At 41.6% G+C, this 12,190-nt stretch overlaps 1 long non-coding RNA gene across 4 annotated transcripts in view; it reads right to left on the reverse strand.

Annotated features, from left to right (window-relative positions):
• The window catches only part of LOC144379838 (uncharacterized), a 47,789-nt gene that overhangs the window by 34,817 nt on the left and 782 nt on the right, over positions 1-12,190 (reverse strand). For 3 of the 4 annotated variants that reach the window (XR_013443292.1, XR_013443289.1, XR_013443291.1), the window contains exon 2: positions 121-270. This is a non-coding gene — a long non-coding RNA (uncharacterized LOC144379838). Of the gene's footprint in view, positions 1-120; positions 274-12,190 lie in introns of all 4 variants that reach the window. The other variant, XR_013443290.1, reaches the window with a different exon arrangement.

Genomic DNA, 12,190 nt, shown 5'->3' on the forward strand with positions numbered 1-12,190 from the left:
CAAAAGACATCAAACACACACAAAAATAATAGGATAAGAAACAAGGAACAATGGATCTATAAAATACCAGAAAACAATGAACAAAATGGCAATAGTTAGTGTTTACTTATCAATAATTACCTTAAATGTAAATGGATTAAATTCTCCAATTAGGGGCACCTGGTGGCTCAGCTGGTTAAGTGTCCAACTCTTGATCTCAGCTCAGGTCTTGATCTCAGGGTCATGAGTTTAAGCCTCACGCTGGGCTCCAGTGTGTGCTGGGTGTGGAACCTACTTGAAAAAAAAAAAATCTAATTAGAAGACATAGATGGCTGAATCGATTTGAAAAACAAAAACAAAAACTAAGACCCAATGATATGTTGCCTGCAAGAGACTCACCTTAGCTTTAAAGATATACATAGACTGAAAGTACAGGGATAGAAAACAGTATTTCAAGAAAATAGTAACGAAAAAACCACCCCCAAACAGGAGTAGCCATGCTTGTATCATACAAAATAAACTTCAAACTAAAAATAGTAAAAAGAGATAAAGAAGGTCATTATATAATGATAAAGTGGTCAATCCATTGAGAAGCCGTAACAATTGTAAATATTCATGCACCCTACATCAGAGCACCTAAATATACAAAGCAAAAACTAAGAGAGCTAAAAGGAGAAATAAACAGCAATACAATACAGCTGGGGACTTTAAGACCCCACTCTTAACAATGGATAGATTATCCAGACACAGAATCAATAAGGAAACAGACTGGCAAAGCACTATAGATCAAATGGACTTAACAGACATATACAGAACATTCTATCCAACAGCAGCAGAATACACACTTTTCAAGTGCATAGAACATTTCTTAGGATAGACTATGTTATGCCACAAAGTAAGTCTCAGCAAATTCAAGAAGACTAAAGTCATAATAAGTATCTTCTCTGACCACTGTGGTATGGCACTAGAAATCAACAACAGGAAGAAAACTGAAAAGTCTACAAATACATGGAAATTAAACAACATTCTTCTCAACAACCAATGAATCAAAAGAGAAATAAAAAAAAGTATCTTGAGACAAATGAAGATGGAAACACAACATACTAAAACTTATGGGATGCAGCAAAAGCAGTTCTAAGAGGGAACGTCCTAATATTAAGTGCCTACAGTAATTATCAAAGAAGATCTCAAATAAACAACACTAAGCCATAAAGAACTATAAAAAGAAGAACAAACTGAATCCAAAGTTAGCAGAAGGAAATAATAAAAATTATAGCAGAAATAAATTAGAGAACAGGAGAAAAATAGAAAAGATTAACAAAACAAAGAGTTGGTTCTTTGAGAAGAGGACCCAAATCAACAAAACTGTAAATGGAAAAGGAAACATTACAACCAATAACACAGAAATACAGAGGATCATTAGAACCTACTATGAACAACTATATGCCAAAAAACTGGACAACCTAGAAGAAATGGAAAAATTCTTAGAAATATGCAATCTAGGGGTCCTGGGAGGCTCAGTCGGTTAAGCATCTGCCTTCAGGTCAGGTCATGATCCCAGGGTCCTGGGATCGAGCCCCACATCGGGCTCCCTGCTCAGCGGCGTGCCTGCTTCTCCCTTGCCCTCTGTCTGCTGCTCCCCCTGCTTGTGCTCTCTCTCTCTACCAAATAAATAAATAAAATCTTAAAAAAAAAAAAAAAAAAAGAAATATGCAACCTACTAAGCATGAAGCAAGGAGAAATAGAAACTCCAAACAAACTGATTACTACGAAGGAGACTGAATTAAAATTTTTATTTATTTGTCAGAGAAACAGAAAAAGCACAATTGGGGGGAGCAGCAGAGGGAGAAGCAGGCTCCCTGCTGAGCAGAGCTCGATATAGGACTTGATCCCAGGACCCTGGGATCATGACCTGAGCCGAAGGCAGACACTTAACCAACTGAACCACCCAGGTATCCCAAGGACATTGGGTTAGTAATCAAAAATCTCCCAGCAAAGAATAGCCCAGGACCAAATGGTTTCACTGATGAATTTTACCAAACTTTAAAGAATTAATGCCAATCCTTCTCAGACTCTTCCAAAAAACTGAAAGGGAAGGAACACTCCTAAATTTATTTCATAAGGCCAGCATTACCTTGATAGGAAAGTCAGGAAAGGACACCAGAAGAAAAAAGAAAACAAACAAACAAACAAACAAAAAACAACCACAGGCCAATATCCCTAATGAATACAGACACAAAAATTCTCAAAATACTAGCAAACCAAATTCAGCAGCACATTAAAAATATCATTCACCATGATGAAGTGAGATTTATCCCTGGATCAAGGATGGTGCAGCATATGCAAACCAATCATTGTGATACATCACATTAAAAAATGAAAGAAAAAAATCATATGACCATAACCATAGACACAGAAAAACATTTGACAAAATTCAACATCCATTAATGATAAAAGCTCTTAACAAATTAGGTATAGAAGGAATGAACCTCAACATAATAAAGGCCCTATACAAAAGAGACCCACAGCTAACATACTCAATGGTGAAAGGTTGAAAGATTTGCCTTGTTCCAAGAACAGGAACAAGACAAGGGTGCCCACTCTTACCATTCCTGTTCAACACAGTACTAGAAGTCCTAGCCAAAGCAACCAGGCAAGAAAAAAGAAGTAAAAGGCATTCAGAATTGGAAAGGGAGAACTAAAATTGTCTCTCTCTGCAGATAACATGATTTTATATAATCCTAAAGATGCCACCAAAAAACTGTTAGATCTAATCAACAAATTCAGTAAAGTTGCAGGTTACAAAATAACACTTTTTAAAAGTAGCATTTCTATATACTAACAACAAATAACTCCAAAAAAGAAATAAAGAAAACCACCCCATTTACAATAGCATCAAAAACAATAAATACTTAGGAATAAATTTAACCAAGGATGTAAAAGATCTCTACTCTGAAAACTACAAGGCATTGATGAAAGAAACTGAAGAAGAGACAAATAAATGGAAAGGTATCCTGTGCTTATGGGTTGGAGAAATTAATATTTTTTTAAATGTCTACACTACCAAAAGCTATCTGCAGATTCAATGAAATCCACATCAAGATTCCAATAGCATTTTTTACAGAAGTAGAAAAAACAATTCTAAAATTTATAGGGAACCACAAAAGACCCCAAGTAGCCAAAGTGATCCTAAGAAAGGACAAAGCAGGAGGCATCACACTTCCTAATTTCAAGCTATACTATAATGCTGATCAAAAACAGTATGATACCAACATAAAAACAGACACATAGACCAATAGAACAGAACTGAGAGCCCACAAGTAAATCCCAACATATGCAGCCAACTAGAATTTGACTAGGGAGCCAAGAATACTCAATGAAAAAGATGGTCTCTTCAATAAATGGTGCCGTGAAAACTGGATATCCATGTATAAAACAATGACACTAGACCTCTATCTTACACCACTCAGAAATTAACCCAAAATGGATGAAAGACCTTAATGTAAGATATGAAACCATAACAATCCTAGAAAAAAACATAGGAAAAAACTCCTTGACATGGGTCTTGGCAATAATTTTTTGGATATGACACCTAAAACATAAGCAATAAACTAAAAAATAAACAAGGGGGACTACATCAAACTAAAAAGCTTCTGAAGAGCAAAAACAACAAGTAAACAAAATCAACAAAATAAAAAGACAACTTGCAGAATCAAAATGCAAATCACAGATGTATCTGGATAAGGGGTCAATACCCAAAATATACAGGGAACTCATAAACTCAGTATTAAAAAATAATAATAATATAATTTAAAAATGGGCAAAGGACTGGAGTAGACATTTGTCCAATGAAGACATACAAATGGCCAACAGGTACATTAAAAGATGCTCAACATCCCTAATCAGGGAAACGCATTTTAAAACCACAATGAGGTATCCCCTCTTGCCCGTTAGCATGACTGCCATCAAAAAGACAAGAGACAACAAATGCTGGTGTATACGTGAAGAAAAGGGAAACTTTGCGCACTCGTGGGGTTGGTAAGTGATGGCAGGATTGTAAAATGATGCAGCCACCGTGGAAAACAACATAGAGGATCCTCAAAAAATTAAAAGTAGAACTACTGTATGATCCCACAATCCCACTTCTGAATATATATCAGAAGGAAACAAAAGCACGATATCGAAGAGGTATCTGTACCCACATGTTCATAAGAGCATTATTTATAATAGCCAAGACATAGAAACGATCTAAGTGTCCACTGATGGATGAATGGATAAAGCAGTTGTGGTGTAGCGTGTGTATACATATACACAAAGGAATATTATTTATCCATAAAAAATGTGGAAATCCTGCCATTTGGATAGACCTCGAGGGCATCATGCTAAGTTAAATAAGTCAGAGAAAGATAAAACTGTATGATCTCATTTATATGTGGAATCTAATAACAAACAAAAAACCCAAAGTCATAGAAAAAGAAACCAGATTTGTGGTTACCGCAGGTGGGTACAGGGCGGGAGGGGAGATGAATGAAGGATGTGTAAAGATACAACTTCCAGTTACAAGTAAGTACAAGGAATGTCACGTACAACATGAAGACTGTAGTTTACACTGCTGTATGATATACATGAAAGTGTTCAGAGAGGAAATCCTAAGAGTTCTCATCATGAGGAAAAGAATTTTCTTTTACTTTGTATCTATATAAAATGATGGATGTTAATTAAACTTACTGTGATAAGCGTTTCACGATATACATAAGTGAAATCATTAACTTAGTGCTGTGTATCAATTATATAATTCAATAAAACTATAAAAAATGAAGATATACATATGGCAAAATAACACATGAAGAGATGCTCAACATTATTAGTCATTAGGGAAACGTATGAGGAGGAATACAAAGGAGCATGAGAAAGCTGTTTGGGGTGAGGAATATGCTATCTTGACTGTGGTGATGGTTTGACAGGCATATCAATATGCTAAAACATACCAAACTGCACACTTCAAATATGTGCAGTTTGTTACATATCATTTGTATTTCAAAAGAAGCTGTTTTAAAGAAAGAAAGAAGTTGGGATGAGCACTGGGTGTCATATGTAAGTGATGAATCACTAAATTCTACTCCTGATGTTAACACTATATGTTAACCAACTTGAATTTAAGTGAGAAAAAAAAAAAGGAAATAAGGAAGTGACTTTAAAAATGGAATTATCTTTTCATTCATAAAGGTTATAGTTTTGAACAGTATTAATATTTTACCTATTCCAAAAATGAAATTAAAAGTCAAAATTCTTTTTAAGCCAAAGAACAGTAGTTGGAGTTCATATTTTTCCTGCTTACGCTACATATCCTCTCAAAATGAGAATCTCCCTAGCCTACACATTTCCCACTAGACCAGAAATGCCGAGCTCTTTACTCTGCCCTCCTGGATGACTGAGAATCCCAAGAGATGGTTACCCACTGAGAGGTGCGTTTTGTTAGGCCATTTATATGCAAATGTTGTCTTCGCCCTCAGAAGAGTCTGGGTAACATCTTAAGGTCATGGAAAATAAGCAGAAGTTCCAATAAAATTGAAAAGAATGTGCCAGATTCAAAGACCAATATATATATTATATATAATAAATAATTTTAAACTGAATAAATATGGTTTGTATGTTAAAAAAAAAAAAACACCACCACCAAAGACCAGTGTAGATTTGCCTCTATGCTGCCGAATCAACTATCAGCTAAGATGACCTCAGTAAGTAAGATGCTTAGGAAGAAATAACCCTCAGTTTTTCAATCATCAGGAATTTGGCCTCAAAACTTGAATAAAATTAGAATTCATTTATTGACAATAAATATAAGAGGAAAGGGATCTAACATGGAAAGAAATCCAAACCTCCTGACCAAGCTTTGTGGTTAAAAGCCCAGGGTGCTCCTGCCAAATTCAGGATATGTCACTCACTCTGGATAACTTGTTTATGATCTCCAGTTGGGAGTGATTATCAATGCTCCTTTGGCCCCTGATGCTATTAAACAACAGCAACCATTCTGGAAATGTGGTCACAGCCCTGGAATGCCTCCGTTTCTTTTTCACTAGAGAATGAAAGATACCGGATCTGGCCTGTGAAGCCAACATGGGAGAGTCCTCTACTCCAGCATTTCTCATCAGGAATCAATTCTCCCAGGTGCTGAGAATCAACCTTATAAAATAGAGGTCTGATACCAGAGGGGGCCCTTGGGCTCAACAACAGAAACTGACAAGAAGCCAAATGGGAGTTCCAGGCAAGGCTTTACTGGGGCTTCTGCCCCAGCACAAGGGAGACAGCAGCACAAAGGGAAGAGCCCTGAGGTTTTTCAGGCTGGCTCCCTGAAGAGAGGTCAGGGAGAGCTTTTAAAGAGACTGAGGCAGGAAAAGGGTGACATATGAACACGGAGAGGTGGGGAATTTTCAGCTCTCAGCACTTAAAGGTCTTGCTTCTTAGGCAGGACATGTCTAATAAGCATGTTAAATCTCTACCCCTGGGTGGGATTTTTATTATAATGAGGGAGAAAGTCAGCCCTGGGGTCCATCTAGGTGCAGACTGGTGTGGCCTGGTCTTTGTAGTCAGCATCTTCCTTTCAGTAAGCATCTTCCCACTGCACTCCTGCAAGATAACTACTCAAGAGGCATAGAGTTTTCGCCTTTTTTTTTTTCCTTATGGAGGTGGTCAAGGAACGCTGGATTTTGTGGTCAGGGTTGAGGGGACCCCAGTCCAGTCCCTCCTCTGTCTCATCTTCAGAACCTGCTTCCTGATGAGTGGGGGCTCCTGTTCCTTCCCCACCCTGGAGGGGTCTCGCTGACTGTTCTAATGATTTATAAGAACAGGGATCCTCCTATAATGGTGTAGGTTGGAATCCTAGCACCACCATGATCTTGACTTGGAATTACTGAAGCCTGGAAGACACAAACTTCCAGAAGCTTAAAAACCCAGGGCCCCAACAGTAACAGCAATAAAATGGCCACTAAGGGTCCAATGAAAGGCAAGAACCAAGCACCATTTGGTAGGTACCCTCTACTGGAGTCCCAGGTGGTTTGGGCAATGGGGTTGTTAAAATTTTGTAGCCTGTTGGAGGACGATGTCAGCCTTTGGTTCCACCTCTCCAGAAACATTACTGAAGCAACAAGATGTATTTGCAATAGCACCTATTCCTCCTTGTTCAGCTAGTAAATAATCCAAGGCTAACTGGTGATCTAAGACCAACCACAGAAGCCAGAGAATCTAATGATTTTTGTATGACTTTAAAATCCTGTCCTGTTTCAGCCACCACCATGGACACAGTATCTGACTGCACTGTTGTAAATTAATTACCCAGCCAGTCCCATCAAGGAACCAACCAAGGTAACTATCCTGGCAATCAGCAGACACACTGCTCATCTGGACCTTCATGGTGATAGCTGAGTGCTCTGGGGGTTATTGGAGAATACTTTAATATCCTCGGGGCAGGGAGGGGGGTGCAATATATTCCACAGTCCGATCACCTCTAGTATGGTTAGTATCAAGGGACTGAACCACTATCCCCTTCCCATCTACCCTTTCCAGGAACATTACTCCCTTAGCTAGACATAAGAGTCCTGGGTAGGGTGGGTGTTAGGGGGCTGCCACAAGGAGTACTTGTATTTGTCTCTCTGGTTTTCAGTGTTGGCAGTCCAGGACACCTGTGACCCTGTGTAACAGGCCGGGTAACTACGCCACCATGGCCATATCTTCCAGATGTCATGGCGTGTCTGAACTGCAGTTGGTCATAGTGCACATAAGGGGGAACAGGGATCCGGCATGGGGTTAACTACACCTTTTGGTGGGCAGGTTCCTCTTGTCTGGTTACAGATGGGGGTCCTGCAAGGAGCATAAGAGGTGTTACGTGTGGGTAACACAGGTTTACCAGGTCAGGGCTGATGGATTAAAACATTTTGTGGTGGTCAGGTTAACGGGTGCTGGGGGGATGCGGAGGACTGGGTTCATATGAGACGTACTGGCTCTGGAAATGGGGTGTTTTGGGACCAAGAACCATTCTGTGGGGTACCCCTACCAGACTCTGCCTCTGTTATTATAGACCTTGAAGGCCTCCTCCACCAAGTCTGACAGTGGAGCCCAAGGGCCAGCCTCCCACTTCTGTACTTTTCTCCTAACATTTGGAGCCGACTGCGTAATAAACACACAGCAATACCCTTCGCTCTGCGCGCTCTAGCTCTGGGTCAGCATCCTTTCTCAATGTTTCTGTTACCCAGCTCAGAGACCGCCAGGTTCTCATCCTTCCCATGAGTAATCTCTCTAACCTTGTCGTCATTTGCAAGTTTTATCATACACCTTTTAATCCCTTTGGACAAACAAGCAATACAATGCCTCATTCTAGTTTAGTCAATAGGACACTGACGTCCTGCCAGGTCAGTGAGACCATCAGCCCTAATCTGACAAACTCATCCCTAAACTTACCAAGATTTTCTGAAAATCTACCAAACCTTTCTTTGCATATCCCTAGGTGTCTCACAGAGAAAGGGACACGTACTCTAGTACTTGCCCCATTCTCATTAACCACCTCCTGTAGGGGAAAGAGACCCTGGCGTGGTGGTGAGGTGGAGGAGGGAACTAGCTTGGAGCCTGGCTGGGATCCCATTGGGGATAGTGCTGGGGGCTCCAGTTGGGGGGTTCTGGTGCTTCAGGAGCCTGGCTAGGGTAAGGTGGGGGTTTAGGGGCTGAAGGGAGTGTTGGAGCAGGAGGCTGAGGGGAGCCAGCTGGGACCTGAAAAGGAGATTCTGAATGGAGACAGTTTGGCAGTGGCTGGACGAGAAGATCCATGGGCAAATCTGGCTCTGAATCCTTTGGAGCTGGGGTAGAGATGGAGGCCACACATATACCCCAGGAGTCCTGCCCGCCTGGGTCTTGGTACAGTTTTGTAAAGGCCTGTATGTAAAGGATCTCTCCCCACTTTTGAGACCATTTACCAAACAGATGCAACTGTAAAATAGAATTAAAGTTAAGGGACCCATTTGGTGGCCATTTCTTTTGATCACCCAAAGTGCACTGGGGCCAAGCCGAGCTACAAAAGAAAACTAATTTCTTTTTTTTCAGGGCATTTAATTTGAATTGGTCCAATTATTAAGAATGCAACCCAAGAGGAAGTCTTTTGGAATCCTCTCAGCATTTCCCATATTTACAAATAAATCTGGTGTGCTACTATCAAAGAAGGAAGCTGGGTGGGGCTTCCAGGATCCTGCATCTTACGGATACATGCCCAGTCCCGGTTACTATGGGAATAAAGGCTGTGCATAAGAGAGAGACAAGCAAGTACAGAGAATGGAGGGGATCCAGCAGTTCTGAAATGTGTGTCCCAGCAATCTCCTCAATTTCCTCAATCTCACACCAAGTCCATGTCCTGCTCAATCTTAACCCGAACTTCCTTTGGGCTGAAAAATAATTAATAAGGTGGCTAACCAGACAGGCAGAAAGAGAGAAAACAGAGATTTTAGGGTCAGAGAGAGCCTGTGCCCGTGTACTATTTAGGGGGTCTTCACAGGACAATGAGATCTAACCTGGTGACAAATTCTTGACTGGAGAGGCAACAAAAAAGCCCACCCTGCTCCTCTCCCCACAGATGGGGACAAAGGATTGAGAAGCACCCAGGAATTTTAAAGAGGGTAACAAGACAGGGAGTCTCCAGGTTGAAAGGGGCAGTGGGTGGAGGAGGGAGCTGGAAGAAGGAACTGGAGAGAGAGAAGAAAGTAACCAAGCAGGGGCCGGTGGAGGGAGGCAGTCTATCTACTGCCCATCAGGGTGGATTAGGCCCGGTGGGGGGGGGGTGGGGGGTGGCCATTTCAACCGTCCTTTTTCTTGGGTGTCTATTCAGGCAACTTAGAACCAGGGAACAAGAGAAGGATAAAGAGAAAACATAAAGTTTCCTATGGCTGTCATAAGTATACCTCCACCATGGTCACTAGTCCCCATCAGGGGGCAACAGTTTGACCAAGGTCTACATGGTGTGAGGCAGGCCTCTCCCACCTCTGCTGGTTAGTTACAGGCCAGAGAGAGCAAGCTCTCACAGGCTGAGAGGAGCTAAGCTGTAGCTGTCTGGTAGGGGCCCCCACAGAGTATAAGGAGGGGAAGGAGCCTGGAAAAGAAGAGGGAGGTTAAAGGAGAAGGGAAGGAAACTGGGAAGGAAGGGAAGAGGGAAAAGCACTGACTGAATGAGTAGTGGGAATCCCAGGACACTGGAGGCAGACTTACTTAGCCCAGGGACGTTGAAGCAGCCACGAAGGGATTGTGTCCAGCTGCCCCAATGGGTCCTAGACCCTCTCCCAGAGCGGGTGAAAGATCCCCTGGGGTCCTTTTGTGGTCCCCAAAGAATTAGGATACTGAATCAGGCTCTTGTGCTCTCTACACCATAGAAATTGACAGGAGGCCAAACGTGAGTCCCTGCTCTGTCTCAGGTCGATTTGCTGACTGGGAATCATCTTGCAGTTTCATTATAAAATGGTTCTGCTTAGCTAAACTGTGTAATGAATAAGCCAATCTATGGAAATCCTATAGGAGGATTCCAGTTACCATCAGCTTTGGGACTCCCACCTATCTTCAGCTTCCTTATTTAAATTCTATGTGATCAGGGGTGCCTGGGTGGCTCAGTCGTTAAGCGTCTGCCTTCGGCTCAGGTCATGATCCCAGGGTCCTGAGATCGAGCCCCGCATCGGGCTCCCTGCTCAGTGGGAAGCCTGCTTCTCCCTCTTCCACTTCTCCTGCTTGTGTTCCCTCTCTCGCTGTATCTCTCTGTCAAATAAATTAATAAAATCTTAAAAAAAAATCTCAACTGCTAAAAAAATAAATAAATTCTATGTGATCAACACAAAAATTTATGCTTATTGGAGAGTTTAATAAAGGTAACACAATGTACTATTTTTAAAGGGAGAATTTTGGTTCAAGTTTCTGGAAAACTTGCATCAAGACTTCATCACAGCAAACATCTTGAATAAATGTGGACCCAGAAGAGCTTTTTTAAATTGACTGGATCTGTGTAAGACTTGGGATATTTCTCAGGATTTTGTGGCTTGGCGTGAAAATACTTTCACGACCTGCTCCTACAGAAAAAAACAAAACAAAACAAAACCCCTGATAAACTAAGAAATCATCAGCTGGGCTTGAGACTCCATGGAGACTCACTAGGGCCCCAGCTCCTGCCAAACTGACATAGTGATTGTTCTTCAAACTAACCTAGAGGTTAGTTCTTCCTCATTGCTTTCAGAAAACACAATTCTGCTTGTGTACCCAGCTTCTTCTCCATTTTACTGTCTTCACCTTTTTTTTCTTTTTTTAAAGATTTTATTTATTTGTTTGACAGAGAGAGAGGGACAGCGAGAGAGGGAACACAAGCAGGGGGAGTGGGAGAGGGAGAAGCAGGCTTCCCGCGGAGCAGGGAGCCCCATGCAGGACTCGATCCCAGGACCCTGGGATCATGACCTGAGCCGAAGGCAGACGCTTAACGACTGAGCCACCCAGGCACCCCGTCTTCACCTTTCTTAAAGGCTATTCCAGCCTGGTGATTCTGTATGGACATTGGGGTGGATCCTGAGAGCAAAAGGAAATCATAGAAGGTTGCCAACTGGAAAATGAAATGGTTGGGTTTATTTTTTTAAGTGTTTTCCTGGGCTGGAATGCAGATTAGCTTGGGGAGCTGTGGAGATCCAGGAGACCCCAGAGGAGTTGTCAGGAGAGAAGATACTACGTGCATTGTCCTAGAAGGAAAGCATAGGTGTTGAATAGGGAAGTTTGAGGGCAGTAAAGGAGGGCAAGCAGAGAGCTCCTATTTAACAGTTTGAAGCAAGAACCAGGTCATTTGCTGAGAGGTGGGGCAGTGAGAAGGATCTGCAGATTCTGAGACATGCTGAATCCCGAATTCCTGAGACTTTCAGGAAGTGAAGAGGGAGTGGTGAAGGTGGAAATGGGGCAGGTCTACCAACAACCCTCAGCAGTTTGGTCCAAGGCTTGAAGATTTGATTCACGTAGAATCATGAAACAAAAGATTAACAATGATTATTAATACCATTTCTACCCTAACTCAGAAGGCTTACTGGATGCCAAGTATATACTAGGCATATATACTTAATCTCATATCAACCTCACAACAACCTTTCCAGAAGATTATCATTTTACAGTGGAAAAATCTGGCTCATGGAGGTGAAGGAACCTGGTCAGGGTCAGAGAA

Source organism: Halichoerus grypus, chromosome 13 (assembly GCF_964656455.1).
Source record: "Halichoerus grypus chromosome 13, mHalGry1.hap1.1, whole genome shotgun sequence".
Classification (NCBI taxonomy): domain Eukaryota; kingdom Metazoa; phylum Chordata; class Mammalia; order Carnivora; family Phocidae; genus Halichoerus; species Halichoerus grypus.